Source organism: Tamandua tetradactyla, chromosome 17, assembly GCF_023851605.1.
Source record: "Tamandua tetradactyla isolate mTamTet1 chromosome 17, mTamTet1.pri, whole genome shotgun sequence".
Classification (NCBI taxonomy): domain Eukaryota; kingdom Metazoa; phylum Chordata; class Mammalia; order Pilosa; family Myrmecophagidae; genus Tamandua; species Tamandua tetradactyla.
Window position 1 is genome coordinate 2,745,128 of NC_135343.1, and position 14,805 is coordinate 2,759,932.

At 55.5% G+C, this 14,805-nt stretch overlaps 1 long non-coding RNA gene across 2 annotated transcripts; it reads right to left on the reverse strand.

Moving 5' to 3' along the window:
• Positions 1 to 5,920: 5,920 nt before the first annotated feature.
• On the reverse strand, positions 5,921 to 10,748 carry LOC143661464 (uncharacterized). 2 transcript variants are annotated; one of them, XR_013164613.1, is made up of 3 exons: positions 10,648 to 10,748; positions 9,135 to 9,909; positions 5,921 to 6,489 (listed from the first exon to the last, which is right to left on the reverse strand). It is a non-coding gene; the product is annotated as an uncharacterized LOC143661464 (long non-coding RNA). The 2 variants fall into 2 exon arrangements; XR_013164614.1 differs by having other exon boundaries at positions 9,124 to 9,909.
• Positions 10,749 to 14,805: the final 4,057 nt, after the last annotated feature.

Sequence of the window (14,805 nt, forward strand, 5' to 3'; positions counted from 1 at the left end):
CAAGAGAGCCTGGACCAGGAGTCCGACCCGGGCCGTTAATGTGGGCCACTAACGAACCTCAAACAAACAAAAAACTTCAAAAGAGTTGAAAGTATACAAAGGATGGTCTCCGATCATAGCAGAATGACACTACAAATCAGCAACAGAAAGCTCCCTGAAACTTCCCAAATACTAGGACATTAAACAATTTACTTCTAAATAACCCATGGGTCAGCGAGGGAGTGGGGTCTCCTGGAGGGCTTCATCCAGTGCTGTGAGAAATGGTAGAGTAATCCCCTACCTGGTGGCCCCACACCCAGAAAAGTGGGAATCAGCCCAGCTTTCCTTCTTTTCCTCACCAATTCCACTAGCCAGCCAATAACCAAGTCTTGTGATTGCACTCCTAGTTACTTCTCAAGGTGTCACTTCCTTTCCATCCTTCCCTTCATCTCTCTCTCCCCAACCACACCATGTGTCCCAGTTGGTTTTAAGGGCATCATCTTCCACGTGGCGCCAAGATAAGCAAACCATCTCACCAGCCATTTCTTTAGTGTCAGGGTTAAATGGGCTCATACGGTAATGAACTTAGAATTGCGCCTGGTGTCGTCAGAACTGTGTCATTGTTACTGTTGTTATGTCCCTCATCCAATGTGGGGAGGAGACTCGGCCCCTTGACTTGGCACACAAAGCCGTCTCCCCAACTCTCCACCCTACTGTGCATGGCTCCCCTTGTGGTAGGTTCAGTTATGTGCCCCAGAAAACACGTTCCTGTGGGTCTTGAGCTCATTACAAATAGGACCTTTGGAAGATGTTTTTAGGTAAAGTGTGGCCAACTGAGTCAGGATGGGGCTTAGTCCAGATTATTGGGGTCCTCTAAAGGCAGAAGAAGTTCAGTGAGAGTAAGAGAAAGCCACATGGAGGACAGAAGCTGGAAGGCAGTAGAACCCAGAAGAGAGAGAAAGGTGAAGTGGCCGCCATGTGCATTACCATGTGATGGAAAAGCCAATGAAGAAGGATTGCATGCAGCCAGCCCCAGAGGCAACAGTCCTGGCGGGAAGAGCATGGCCTAGCTGACGCCTGCCTTCTGGGCTTGTCCTGACCTCAGAACCGCCAGCCAATAAATTCTCGTTGTTTGAAGCAGCCCATTTTGCGGTATGTGTGATCCCAGCTGAGAAACTAAGCCAAGGTTTAGGTTTAAGGAAACTACCTTTCCTCCACCCATATCCTCCCACTTCCTCTCTCCCCTTTCCTTTTCTCCAGCCCCCTTCCTGGTGGAGGCCTTCCCTGACCCCCTCAGGTGAGGATATATCCCCCTCTCCTGGGCCCCCACACTGCTCCACGCATATCTCTTACTAGCCAGACCTGCATCTGTTTCCCCAATAGACTTGGCCAAAGTTAACTCTCTCTTTCGTGAGCCTAAATATATTTACTAAAAGAGGCATGAATATGAGCCTACTTTACAGGAGACCAACTTTTTAAAATTAAAGATGCATAGCCAGTAATATTTTACACATGCCTCACAAAGAAGATAAGGCTTTAAAAATTGCATTGAATCTATGCATATCATACCCAGGCTTTAAACCACTCATGGCTCCCAGGAGAAAACCCAGACTCCTCTGCGTAGCATTCAAGGCGCTTCACAACCCGACTCAGATCTTGCTGTACACACATCTATTATATATGTGTCACCCTGAATTATGTCGCTCAATTAGCAAATTGTGTGTGTTCCTCCCCAGCAGGGTGGGAGCTCAGGGGCCACAGGCGGCAGGTCTTGCTCATTTCCTCCCTCAGTTCCCACCCACTGCCCCACCCACTGCCCCACCACCCAACCCAGCATCCAGCTGGGTTTTGAATAAAATCATTCCCATTGTATTTTTCTGCCAGCTGGATATTTGATAGATTATCGTCAGTGTCTTCACTGTAAGATTCATTGTGATGAGAAAAGGGGGAATAAAGAAGACTGTGAAAGACAAAATGCGCAGGACAATTAATCAGATTATTTTATTTAGGCAATAGGGAGAACATTCATGAGGAATTGATCAAAGAAAAGGAAGGGGGTGTGGGGCTTTATAGAGGCAGGTGGACACAGGGTTGCCGGGAGGAAAGATGGAGAGGGGTTGGGATGAGTTTATTGCAGAATATTCAAGAGCATTTGGTCCTTAGAGGTTAGCCATTTCTCAGAGAGCAGAAGGATGGGGTGGGGGTGGGGTCCTCCAGGACTCAGGGAAAAGAGATGGAGGCAATGGAGGGAAATACCACAGCTGTCTTCTGACCGCAGGGTCAGTTCTCCGCCTGCCTGCGGCCTGGTCCCCCTTCGTCTCCGTCTGTCATCCCCCATGATTGGAAAGACCTCATGCGGTCTCTGCGCAGGGCTCCAGGACGAGCCGTGCCTCGCAACGGCTGTGTGATTCCTCTCCTGTTTCCAAAACCAGACGGGTCCCTCCGCTCATGAGGTCCCCAAGGCCACCTCCTGCCCCCACCTCGCTCTTCGCCTCCCAGCCTTGCCACTCCTTCTCGACTCAGCCCCACGTCGACCCCGGGACCCATAGCCAGGACTGTCCCTGATCCTCCCGCAGCCGGTACCACCCATCCTCCCTCCTTAGGGAGTCACGCAGGCCTTGGGGTCTGGTCCATCTCTGGCCCCAAAATTACGGCTGGCTGGGCCCCCCTCCTCCCTGCGCCCCACCTTCTCCAAGCAGACCCTGGCCCCTAGGATGGGACAGTAGCTCGAATACTAACTAGCCACATGCTTTGGACAGGACCTCCGAATGCTGGGTGCCCCACTGGCCACCGTCAGTGGACGAGGTGCTTTTAAAGAACCTGGCTGCCTGGGCCCCACCCCCAGGCCTAATCCAGAAGGTCTCGGGATGTGCCAGGAAACTGGGTTTTGAACATCTTCCGCACGAGAACAGGCGGCCCGCTTTCAGAACCAAGGCCCTTTCACAGCTGGCGACTGTTTCAGCCTGACAGTGACTCGGGGTGATAGGCACAGAACGTGGTCTCCGTTTTAAGATGGGGACGTCTGTAGTCAGCTCCGAGAGTTATTTCCAAACAGGGTACGATACCCGAATTTGGAGATGACATTTTAAAACATCACCCTTGGAGGCTGGCTTTAAAAAACTCTGGGGCAGGGTGGTGCGACAGTGGCACAGTGGCAGAGTTCTTGCCTGCCATGCCGGAGACCTGGGTTCAATTCCCGGTGCCTGCCCATGCCAAAAAATAAAAAAGAAAGAAGAAACAAAATACCCTGGGGCCTCCCAGCCCACAGTCAGCAGAATGGCTCCTGCAGAGCATGGCCAAAGGAGGGCGCTGCCGGCCTGGGGTGCTGGTCGGGCCCACCCCCCTTCCGTGAGCTCACCCACGAGTGGGCTTTGGGAAGCGCGCCCCTGGGGCCCTAGCGGCCGCCCGAGGTCTACTGGAAAGGTTTGGGTGCACATGTCGACACGAGGCTCAACAAGGATGCCTGGGGCAAAGGGAGAAGGTGTGTTCCATTCCGTATCCCTGTCCGATTTTCCAGAAAAACTAATGGCAGTGGAGCTTCCTAAACAAATGACGTGGCCGTCACCACTTCCATGGGCCTGCAGTCGATGTGCAGAGAGCTCACAGCTGACTGTCAGATAAAAGGATTCAGTAACTGCAACAACAACAGCAAAACACTCCGGGGGATGTTTCTGTGTCTGTGTTGGAGTGAGGGGCGCGTGAGATGGATGACAAATACAAATAAAGGAAAAGCACAGCAGGACATGGATAACTGCTGAAGGTGCGTGATGGTACGTGGGACTTCTCGCTGTTCCGTCTAGCTCCAGGTATGTTTGACAGTTTCCATAATAAACACGTTTGTTCACGCTTGGAGAACACTAGGAGAGGTGCTGGGTATGTACTTTCTAAATTTCCTCAAGGGAATGAAAACTGTAATTAACCATGATCTAGCAAAGTTTGCTGTCACGTATGAGGACGGTGAAAACTTCGACGACTTCTGACCCCAATGCAAATAGAGCCACAGCTTCAACTGGATCCAGTTCGGACTCTGCCCTGAGTTGGGCCGGATGCACAGGTTAAGTGCACAACCCTTAAACGAGGGTGTCTTCCCACAGCACCAGCCGCAAGCCCGCGGGTCTCCAGGACCACCCACACTTCTGACTAACTGGCTACAAATTTGGGGGTTTCCACCCCACTCGGGATCGATAACTCATTGGTACAACTCACAGGACCCACTGAAAGCTCAATGCAGGTGATTTTAGTTTTACTATAATAAAAGGATGCAAGCCGGAATTTAGTTAATAAGTATAATAATATGGGCTCATTGATTGTAACAAATGTACTGCACCGATGCACAACTGTCAGTAGATGAGAAAACTGTGGGTGTGAGGGTGGGTCTGTGGGAACTCTGTCCTTCTGCATGATGATTCTGTGAACCTACAACAGCTCTAAAAAGTAAAATTAAATGAATAAGAAGCCAAAAGAAAAGGCACACCGGGTGAGAACTGGGAAGGTCCCTAGAGCGAGCTCCCCCAAGTGTGCGGTCAGGAACAGCCCCTAACCCTAACCCTAACCCCTAACCCTGACCCTGATGCCGACCCTAACTCTACCCCTAACCCTGGTACACCTTACCAATCACTGGAGTGTCCCGAGGTTACCTGGGCTCTCATTACGTGGGCCTGCTGGTGGAATAAATGCCCAGCTGGACGAACTCGGTCTGCAGCGCCAGAGGTCAGGGCTGTTGGGATGGCATGACGGGGCTCCGAGCCCCAGGCCCCTTGTCTTTTCCTGGGGGGTCTTTCTGGGGTGGCAGGCCCCACCCTGTCATCTCAGCAGATCATCAACTGTGGGCCCTGGGCTCACCACAAATAACCAAAGACGCTCCTATCACTGGACATTCCAAAGTTTCAGAGGCCACTGCCCCAGGGACCTGGAAAAAGGCCACACTGCCTTTTGGAGGCCAAATTCATAACCACACATGACCCACCTAACACAGTGCTGCCATGATTAAGGAGAGGCTTGTCCACAATCTAGAAGAACAGTCAAGAAGCTCAGACATGTCCAGGTGTGTCTGCTGCGTGCCGAGGAGCCAGGTTTCTGGGGTCCGGGGTGGATCCCCTTAGGGCTTTACTTAAACCAAGTCTCCTCTTCTAACATATTCATAAGGATTTCGGGGGCAATATCCCACTCCTCTTAGGCTTTTAAGCTCTCAGTATACATTCAGAAGTGAGCACGTGGGTGTATCACTTAGTTCCTTGCTAGTTTCATAGGCGCGACTTGCCGTCTGCCAACTATTCGTCCCCTAGCAGAAGGCCTGCTGGCCACGGGCCTGGGCACAACGCCCACCAAGCACTATGGAATGCGGAAGGGACATGTTTGCCTTGGAATGAAAAATCTGCCCTGGGCGAATCACTTAACCTCGCTGAGCCCCTAACCCTGTCTGTAAAATGGGCGTGAGGAAACCTACGTCCCCGGGTTGCTGAGAGTGTGAAATGAAAGCATGTGTGAAGGCTGCACATCCGGTCGCTGCAGGGCTCCCTGGGCATACGAATATCATTCTTGGTGAGACTCTGTTTTGCCCTGCCAGCCCGTGTTCCAAAAGGTGCTCTGGGGACCCCAGTTTGGTCCCTTAAAGGAGAGCGTGTGTGTCACCCATGGAGGCTCCCCCGCGGGGCCTGAGCCTCGGCGACGGGACCTGGGCCGCCACGTGGAGTGTGTCATGTGCCAGCTCTATCGCTGGGCTTTCAAATGGGAAACATCGCAAGCTTCAAGGGTCACACAGCTGAGAAAAGGCTTTTGCGTAATTTTTCCTGTTCTCCTTTCCCTGCCTGTGGGAGACAGACTCGTGGAGGGGCCCTGGATTCTCCAAGGGCCGGGTGTGCACGCGTGGGGAGAAGGGGCAGGCCTGCTCTGTGCCCGGCAGAGCCAGGCGCCCGCGGGGAGAGGCAGGTTTTGGGGGATAAGTGGGAGCCCCGAGTCCTGGGGCAGCCTGAGGGGGCCACATCCAACCGCCAGACTGAGGGGGACCCAGGTAGTCCAGGTCAGGCTGAACATGGATGGACAAAAACCGGAGATGGGCGCATAAGGAGCCGACTGCAAACGCGTGCTTGTATTTTAATGCACCCCCTTAGTGTGTCTTTAAACAACCAGAGCTGTGTTGTCTTATGCTCACGCGTGGCTGTTGGTTAGTCAAGATTTCTCTCGTGAAGACCGTTGCGATGTGCTTTGGTTTCATCATTTCTCGATGCAAACAACACCTCAGGAGGCGTTGGAGATGGTGGCGACACGGAATCGACAGCACTGACTTGCAGGCAACTTACCACAGCAAACATCTTGCAAAACAAAACAAGACACACAGAACCATGTGCCATGAAGTGTGAACCCTAACGTAAACTGCGGACTTCAGTTCGCTGGAAAAACAATGACAGTGTCTCAGAGGTAGACCCAGGTGGGCTTCAAAACTTAGTTCCGTCGCCCTTGCGTAGCTGTGTGACCTTGCGTGGGTTCCTGAGTGGGACCCGGTTTTCCTATCTGCAAAGGGAAACAGTAATAAGTATAAAGCCGCATAGAATTGCCTGCAAGACTACATGAGGTAAGGCGCGGAGAGCGGTAAGCATAGGGACTGCACCCAGTCAGAATTCAATAAACGGGAGCTTTTTTACTAACATACTTGTCCCCTCGCCTCTGGATTAGCTTGTCACCACCCACCCCCTGCCCCAACAACCCCACACGCTGCTCACAACTGACTTTCAAAATTCTAACTTTCCAGATATTGTTTTCCTTCTAGAATCTTCTGTCCCCCCAATTGGCTTAAGACCACATTCATCAATTTGTAGGTCAATGCCAGGTCTTTGGCTGATGCTTTAAAAGAAAGGGAGACCCTCTAGGAGGCGTAGATTTCATGGGTTTTATCATCTAATTTATGGGAAAGGACTGCTCTGGCTTGAGAGTAGACTGGAGGGGAGAAGGGTGGAAGCAGATGGGATGGGGGGGCCCATCTGGTATCCCGAGTGAGAAAGGTGGGGGCTGGGCCTTGGGGGCTGAGGTATCTGGATGTTAGAGGAGTTGTGAAGGTTCAGCTGACAGGGCTTCCTGAAGGATCACACAGGTTACGAAGAAAGAGGAGTAAATGGTAACTCCGAGATACTTGGCCTGAGCAACTGGGAAGATGAAATTGTTATGTGCTGCCAGCAGGGAAATCGTGGGAGATACAGGCTTGGGAGGTAAAAATCACCGGAGTGAAACTACGTTTATGTGCCTATTTTGACTTCTAAGTAGGGAACAGGCCCTCCTACCCCAACCATCACCCCATAAGATCAAAATCCCCATCCCTAAGAGGAGTGTAGAGGGGTGGGTAGGGGCGTTTCAGTTGTCGGTGCTGAAGGAAATGGATTTCCCCTTGCCTCCTGACCGCCAGCCCCTCGCCTCCTGCCCCTCGCCTCCTGACCGCCAGCCCCTCGCCTCCTGCCCCTCGCCTCCTGACCGCCAGCCTCTGAGATGGCCCCCGAGGACCTCAGCCAACATCTGGACTCTGCAGCTCAGAGAGTGTCTGAGCCACAACCACCAGCTCAGCTGCTCCCTAGTTTCTCACCCACATAAGCTATGACGGAATAAATGCTTGTTTTAGGCCACTGATTTTTTGGGGGGCCCTTTGTTATGCAGCAGTAGACAGCTAACATATGCTCCCAAGTCAAGAGAAAAGTTGGGGAGATGGGCAGCACCCTCCATGTCGAGCCCCTGTGCAGGCAGAGACCTGGGCCCTGATCTAGTGGCAGAGGGCGGAGGGGACCGGACAGCAGAGAAGTCCCTTCTGTGAGCGTGGGGTGGGACAAGGACGTTTGGATTTTCCAAGGGTCACAGGGCTCACCCAGGAGAGGCAGTTGTGGACAAGGGGCTGGGACAGGGAGTCCCGCCAGGGGCTGAGCTGACCCTCCCACTACAAGAGACCAACTTCTGGACACAAGGCACACGCACTCAAGCAACAAACATCCAGTAGGAGGGGTGGGGGGCTAAAATAAAGAGAATGTACTCTTCTTCCCTCTTTCCCCAGCCAGACCTCAACAGAGGAGAAGCCAGGCCCTGGAAAGGAAGGGGAGCCAGGAGAGACACAAACGCCCCCGACTACAGACATGCTCCCCAGCTCCTCCCAGCCAAGGCCTCTGGAGGCAGGAAAGAGGGGCCACAGCCTTGGCCTCTCCGAGCTCCAGAGCAGGGACGAAGCCCAAGCCTCGGGGAGAGGACGGGGAGTGGACACAGGTGCTAACATCAGATGAGATAGTGGGTTTTGTGTTTATTTTTGCTTTTGTTAACAACATAAACTATCTGTGCACTTAGGGAGAAAGCCCCCATCCTCAGCCAGGGGCCCTCTTTGCCAGCTCCCTTGAGCCCAGCCACCCCCCGCCTCCCAACAGCTCCCGTCTGGACAACTTCTCACGCTTGGCCTTGCTGTAACTCAGCCTTCGGGTTTCAGTTCAAACGTCAGTCGCTGCAGAAATGGCACATGGACGTTTAGTACTAAAAGTCCCACTGAAGCCACGAGAAGGGAGGGGAAAGGGGGTGCGACAGAAACAAGCGAAGAGCCTTGACGGGAAAGGAAAAGAAACCACGTCAAGCGAAGGCCCCGCCAGGTTGCGATTCCTCAGCAAGCCGGCTACAGCTCTGTTCCTGTGGGGTGGGGGCAGCCGGTGCTGGGGGTGCAGACACCTGGAGCCAAGGCCTGTTTGGACAGTAGGGAATCCACATCTGTGGGATTCTGAGCAGGTGTCCTCTCCTTTCCAAAGCTCCATCCCGTCGCCTGTAAGAGCAGACTCACCAAGGCACCCACCCCGCCCCCCTTACAGGATTGTGGTGGCACTGAAAGGCAGGCGTTCGTTTAGCATCAGACAGCTCGAGGCCTCCATCACCTCCATCACCTCCATCCTCCCCACCCCAGGAAAGCCCAGGAAGACCCTCCCCATGGCCCCTGCTTGGCTCTCTGCCCACCTTAGGTCAGCTGTTGTACTCAGGGGCACTGCCGGGCCCGGCCAGCTGCCCTTTCCACTAAAATCCCTGGAAGCAAGCAGAGGAGGGGACAGCTCCCCGAGGTAGGGGAGGTCACCAGAAGCTGGGGGCCTGCTGGCCGGACGACCACATGAGCAGGTGCCCGCCACACCTGGGTCTGCTGACCTTGTGTTTACCTGACAGAGGCCAGCTGTGATTCCTTCCTTGGTCGCCCAGGAAGAATTGTTCATTGGAGAATGTAACTGCTTCTCGGATTCAGTCCCGCAGGTTTAAGGTCCAGGCCCCGAGGCCAGTGCCATGAGATGGCATTTGGTGCCCCGGCAACTGTTGGGACGAATGTGGGCGGGTGGCGCTGAGGCTGAATCACATCCCCCACTAAAAGCTTGTTCTGTCCGGGCCCTGCTCCAGTGGGTGGGACCCCATTTGTCAAGAGGACCTTTGAGGATGCTGTTAGCCACGCTGCCCAGGGGCCCCCATCCAACCTGGCTGAAGTCCTCATAAGCAAAAGAGACTGGACACGGAAGAAGCAGCAGGAGCCCGACGCCAATGGAACCTGGGAGAGAAAGGAGATGCCCTCTATGCGTTGCCGTCCGAGGGAAAGGCCAGGGGACCCCGAAGCTTGCCGGGTGGCCAGAAGATCCGGCCTCTGGCCTCTGCAGCCGTGAGCCAACATGGTCTTGGCTGTGACCCAACACCGGTGGAAGCTGACCCACTTGATGGCATTTGTTTCGGTAGCCAGGAAGTGGTGGGTGGGGCCGGGAGACTAGGGGGTTGGGAATTAGGAACTCACCTGGCTGCCAGGTGTGAGGCGATGCATTGGCACCCGCGGACTGTGCTGGCAGCGTGCGTGTGGGCACCCCTGTGAGGGCAGCGTTCTCCCTCCCACACCCTCCAGCCTTCCTCCAGAGCCATGCCAGCTGCCTTCCCGAGGCGGGCAGACGCACGAGGCCCCTATTTTTCATATTGTGGATAAATCAAGAAATCAGTTTAGTTGGGTCAAGACCAGATTAAAAAAATAATAGAATAATAGAAAGTACACCGAGGAATAAATAGAGTCTCATAAAAGAGGCTTCTCCGTTGTCATTTTGAATATAAAGCCACAGGTTAAATGCTTTGGCCGCATGACCCAGACCTGGTCCATTTTTAAAACTGAGTCCAATTCAGTGCTGGCACTGCGTGTGGACACAGAGGCGGCCGAGTCGCGGCTTTGGCCCTGCAGGGACTGTCAACCCGGCCGGAACCGGTCTCCAGCCTGGAGCAGAGAAAAGGAAAAGGGCAGACTGTGGCGAAAGACCTGACAGAGAAACAGTCTCCAGGCACTGGACTTGGGGGAGGGACTCTGCGGTAGGCACCCTGAGCCAGTGGAAGCCGTTGCAATAATCACATATAATTTCTGTAATTTTAAAGGGCCAGCAAAAATAAAACAAAAACAAAAACACAAAAATGAGTTAATCAGCGAACTACGTGAAAGCCACGGCCTGGGGAAGGAAGGGAAACCAGCACCCAGCGGGCTTCCGGGAGCTGGCTCGCCAGGGGGAGACAAGTCCCCGGTCCCCGGTCCCCAAGTGGAAATGGCGCAGTCGCGGCCCCGAGCTAGGGCGGAGCCCAGGGCCCCGCTGCTGCCTTCCCCATTTGTGCAGGAGTCGCCAGGAGCCAGGGGCAATGCCTCCCAGACCCTGTTCTCAAGACCTTGTAAATAGGCTGCTGTGCTGTGCTGCTCTTCTGTCTGCTGTCTAAGGGTTGGTAGTTACTCTCTCCTGCAAGGTGCGTGTGACCCTGGAGGCAGAACCTTCTGGAGGCTTGCGGGTGTGTGTGTGTGTGCGCGCGTGCGTGTGTGTGCGCGCGCGTGCGTGTGTGTGTGAGGCCCCTGTGCTCGGAAGCGGCATCAGGAGACTCTGCCTCCTTTCCTCCCTCGCCGTGAGGCCCAGGGGGTCCAGACGGGGGGGGCCCCCACTTGGAGCTAGGAGCCCACCCCTCAGCCTCGCCTCCACCCCATCACCCACACGAGGGAAAGAGCTAGAAGCCTGGAGCGGACGTCGTGGGGCGAGACACACGGGAGCTAACGCCATCTGCAGACGGCCTCCAAAGGCCCGGTGGCGGCCTTTCCATCATCAGGGGCTGCCGGAGGTGCATCTGCTGTGCCCTGACGGTGCCCCTGGCACCCGCACTCAGACGCGCCCCAGGACACACGGGCAGTGAGCGTGGCCCCTGCCGAGCCTATGGCGCCACGACCTGCCTGCCCGGTCCTGCCCCACCGGGGCCTCTGGAGCTGAAGCCTACGGTACTGCACCGCCAGCCCCCCTTGCCGCGCTGGCTCTCGTTCCCGCTCTCGTTGGCCTGGCTCACTAACCTGCCGTCCCCTCTCAGTGCACGTGTGTCTCAGGCAGAAACCCTGAGACCACCCCCTTCCCCGCCTGGGTCACTTGCCAGGCTCAGCGGAGTTGGGATTTGAGCCGAGGCACCCACCAGCTGACCCCTCCCTCTTGCCCTCTGATCTGCTGCTGCCCCTTCCCTCCTGGGACCACTTAATGGCCTAAATGGGTCCTGCAGACGCTCAGGGTTACTGTACACCTTGGGACAGGAGGTCAACAGGCCACAAAATCACCCCGAAGGGCCCCACTTCTCCCTGTAGACTCAGGCTCCAGGGCCCAGGGCGTCCTGAGGGCCTCTGCCCAGCGTGGGGCCAGGCAGGCTCAGCCAAGCCCTGGGGAGAAGGGCGGGCGGCTTCCCTGCCCAGTGGTTTGGGAGGGCTGAGGGTCCGTCTTGGAGGGGGGGAACATTAGATCTGCCCCCATCTCCTCCCACTACCTGGGGGGCTATAACACAGACAGGTGCGTCTCCAGTCCTGGAATCCAGCCTGGGCAGGCCCCACCTGTCCTGCACTCTGCAGCTTTGCCAGCCCCCCTTGGCGCTCCCTCCCTCTCGGCTGGCCCCAGTGTCAGTCCTCTCCTCGACACTGTTGGGGCCCAATTCCCCCTTCTTAGAGGGACACCAGCCATACTGGGGGAGGGCCCACCTGATCGCCACATCTTCAAAACCCTATTTCCAAAGAGAGTGGCGGGCAGGGGGGTCCGGGGCTCGGATTTGAGCTGGCTCAGCCCCCGGCAAGATCCCAGGGTGCTGAGTCTTGCCCCAGCAGAGGTGGCAGTGAGCCCCGAAGGCGTCTCCCCGCAGGACCTTGGCTGTGGCAGGGACTCAGATGTGCCCAGGGCTGTCTCGGGGCCTGACCCAGGAAAGGACAGGCCAGGCCCTGGGACCCCTGGGACCAGGTGCTTTGAGACATGCAGGGGCCACTCCCAGGGAGACTCTCCCCCGAGCTCCTGCGTGGCAAACGGAGGCAGCTGAGGTGCGTCAGGACGGGCCTTCCTTGCCCCCCTCTGTGCCCCTAAAGGAGGGAGATTTCAACCTTGCCCCTGTCTGCTTCCTGCCACTCTCAGGGCCTGTCCTGTTGACACAGGCGTGTCCAGGCTTCCTGGTTCTGCATGTGACTAGCCCTGTACTCCATGCTGCCACGGCTCCGGGAGAGGCACTTCAGCCTTGCAGGGACACAAGCCTGTCCGTGACTAAACTGGTCACCTTACACGGTGTTTATCTTTTGCAGAGTGAGCCCTGGCCCGCCCCTGGCCGCAGGCTTTGGGAGGGTCGAGAGGTTTTTCATTTCTTTCCTTTTCTTCACTGAGTCTGCTCTAGCCTGTGACTACACTCCTGGATGGGGTAATTAAAGGAACTTGAGCAGTGGCTGATTTTCCTGCCAGCCCAGTGCTCAAAAGGAGAAGGGTGATAAGCAACAAATCCCACCCATTCGGTTTTAGTTCAAATACCTCAAAAGCCTACTTCTCCTTCCCTCTGCAGGTTTCAGGGTCTGACCTCAGCACATGCCCAGAGCCCTCAGCCGGCCCAGCTTGTGTGTACCGACCGGGCTGGACAACACTGGCCCGAAGCCGGGCGGGAAAAGGCTCTCTGAGGGCTGAGCTTACCCTGAGACACGCAGAACTCTCAGGTGCTTTTCCTGGTCCATGGAGACCTGTTTAGAGCCAAGGTGGGAACTGCAGGTGACAGGCCCTGCCTTCTGGTTTCCAACAGTCTTGCCAGGGCCCGGCCCCTGGCTCCCTGTGGCACCCCTGAGCTGGGCACTCACCGGGGCAGGTCACCGGAGCAGAAGGCGAGGCATCTGCAGTGCAGGGCTTGCCCTTCCTCCCTCCCTATACAGAATGCATGTAATTCCATCATATAAACTGGGAGCAACTTTACCAACAGAAAAAATGTAACTTTGAGTTACCTATAATAAAAGATTGAATCAAATGCACCTGCATGGAGAAACCCTACCATGTAAATACGTTCAACATTTCCATTAATATGGGGGTGCTACTCTTTCTTTGCTGACTAGTGGGGCAGGAAAAATGTAAGAAAAACTTAGAATTGACAAGATCATCCACTAACTGGCGTTTTCTGCCAATTGGAAAGAGACAGCCACTGTTTAGTTTTATTACAGAATGCACTGATGCAGGAATACAAACACCCACGAGAAAACAATTCAGGAGCCACCATCAGTGGCTATTCCCCAGCTCACTCATCTGGTCATAAAACGGATCGTTTCTATCAGACACAAATGCAGACGTTAGAGAGAAATGCACCCCAAGGAGCCATAGGCCTCAATTACAGGAAGAGCTGAAAAAGAAACAGTGTTATTTTGAAAAACATATACGAAGCCCAGATGAGGTGATGGCCAAATATGCCTGATGTAACGTGTCCTTGAGTCAGGCCTCAAGTGTGCCCTGTCCCCACAACGCATCGCTCCTGTTTAGACTCTTGGCCTGGTGTGGGCTCTCACTGGCCAACGGAACAGCAAAATAAAAATAAACACAAGCATGTGCAGGGAGTGAGGGACGTGCACTCGGCATCTCTGAGACCCGGCGGCCAGCCTGGGCACACCTCTTCCACCTTGCTAGGGACGTCTGCGTGTGTGTCCCCGCCTCTTGCCCGACAGGGCGTCGCTGCTGCTGCCCACGTGCCCCGCGTGCTTGGAGCCGATTTCATACTTCCAGCCTGACTCCTGGGCAGGGCTGTCCAGGAAGCTCTGGCTCCAGGCCAGGCCGAGTCCACGGCAGCTGCCTGGCTGGCCAGTCACCGCCACAATTTGGGGTCTGGGACCCCGGGCCTGGAATGGGAGGAGACCACAACTACGGAGCCCAGAAGTGCTCCCCAAGAGCCACATGCCAGCTGCCCAGCCCTAGGGTTCCCTCTGCTGGTGACGGGTATGTGTCGGTCCCTCTCAGCCCCACTTCACGGAAGCTCACAGGTCCACAAGCTGCGACTGGTCCCCCGCAGAGCCAGTGGCCTGGAGGGGGACTTGTGCCCCGGCCCAATTTCCTCCTCTGTGAAACAAAGATGACAGCAGCTGTAAGGGTCAAGGGACATGTGACGGTGGTCTCAGGAGGGCTTTAGACTGGGACCCAAGGGCAGGAGCAGGGGCAGGGGCTCCTGGTACCCACATCCACCTGTCCTGGCCACACATACCCTGCAGCAAGGGCCCACCCAGTCTCCCAGGAGCGCTGGGGTCAGTCTCCATCCTCCCCCAATCCCTCCAGCCAGGCAGCTGCCTAGGGGCCTCAAGCAGGGGGTGGGGGACCCACAGCTGGCCCTGGAGCACGGTCAGCTAACCCCCAGCAGGAGGACAGAGTCCCCGAGGGGCAGGTGGAAATACCCAAGGACTTTGCAGCCTTTCTGGGTCAAAGCCCTCCTTCAGATCCTTTCCTTTTCTTTTGAAACCAGGAACAGCATTTTCCCCATAGGAACACACCACGGAGCTGCTCCGAGTCCCGGATTCCCCCACCTCTCCCCCCCCCC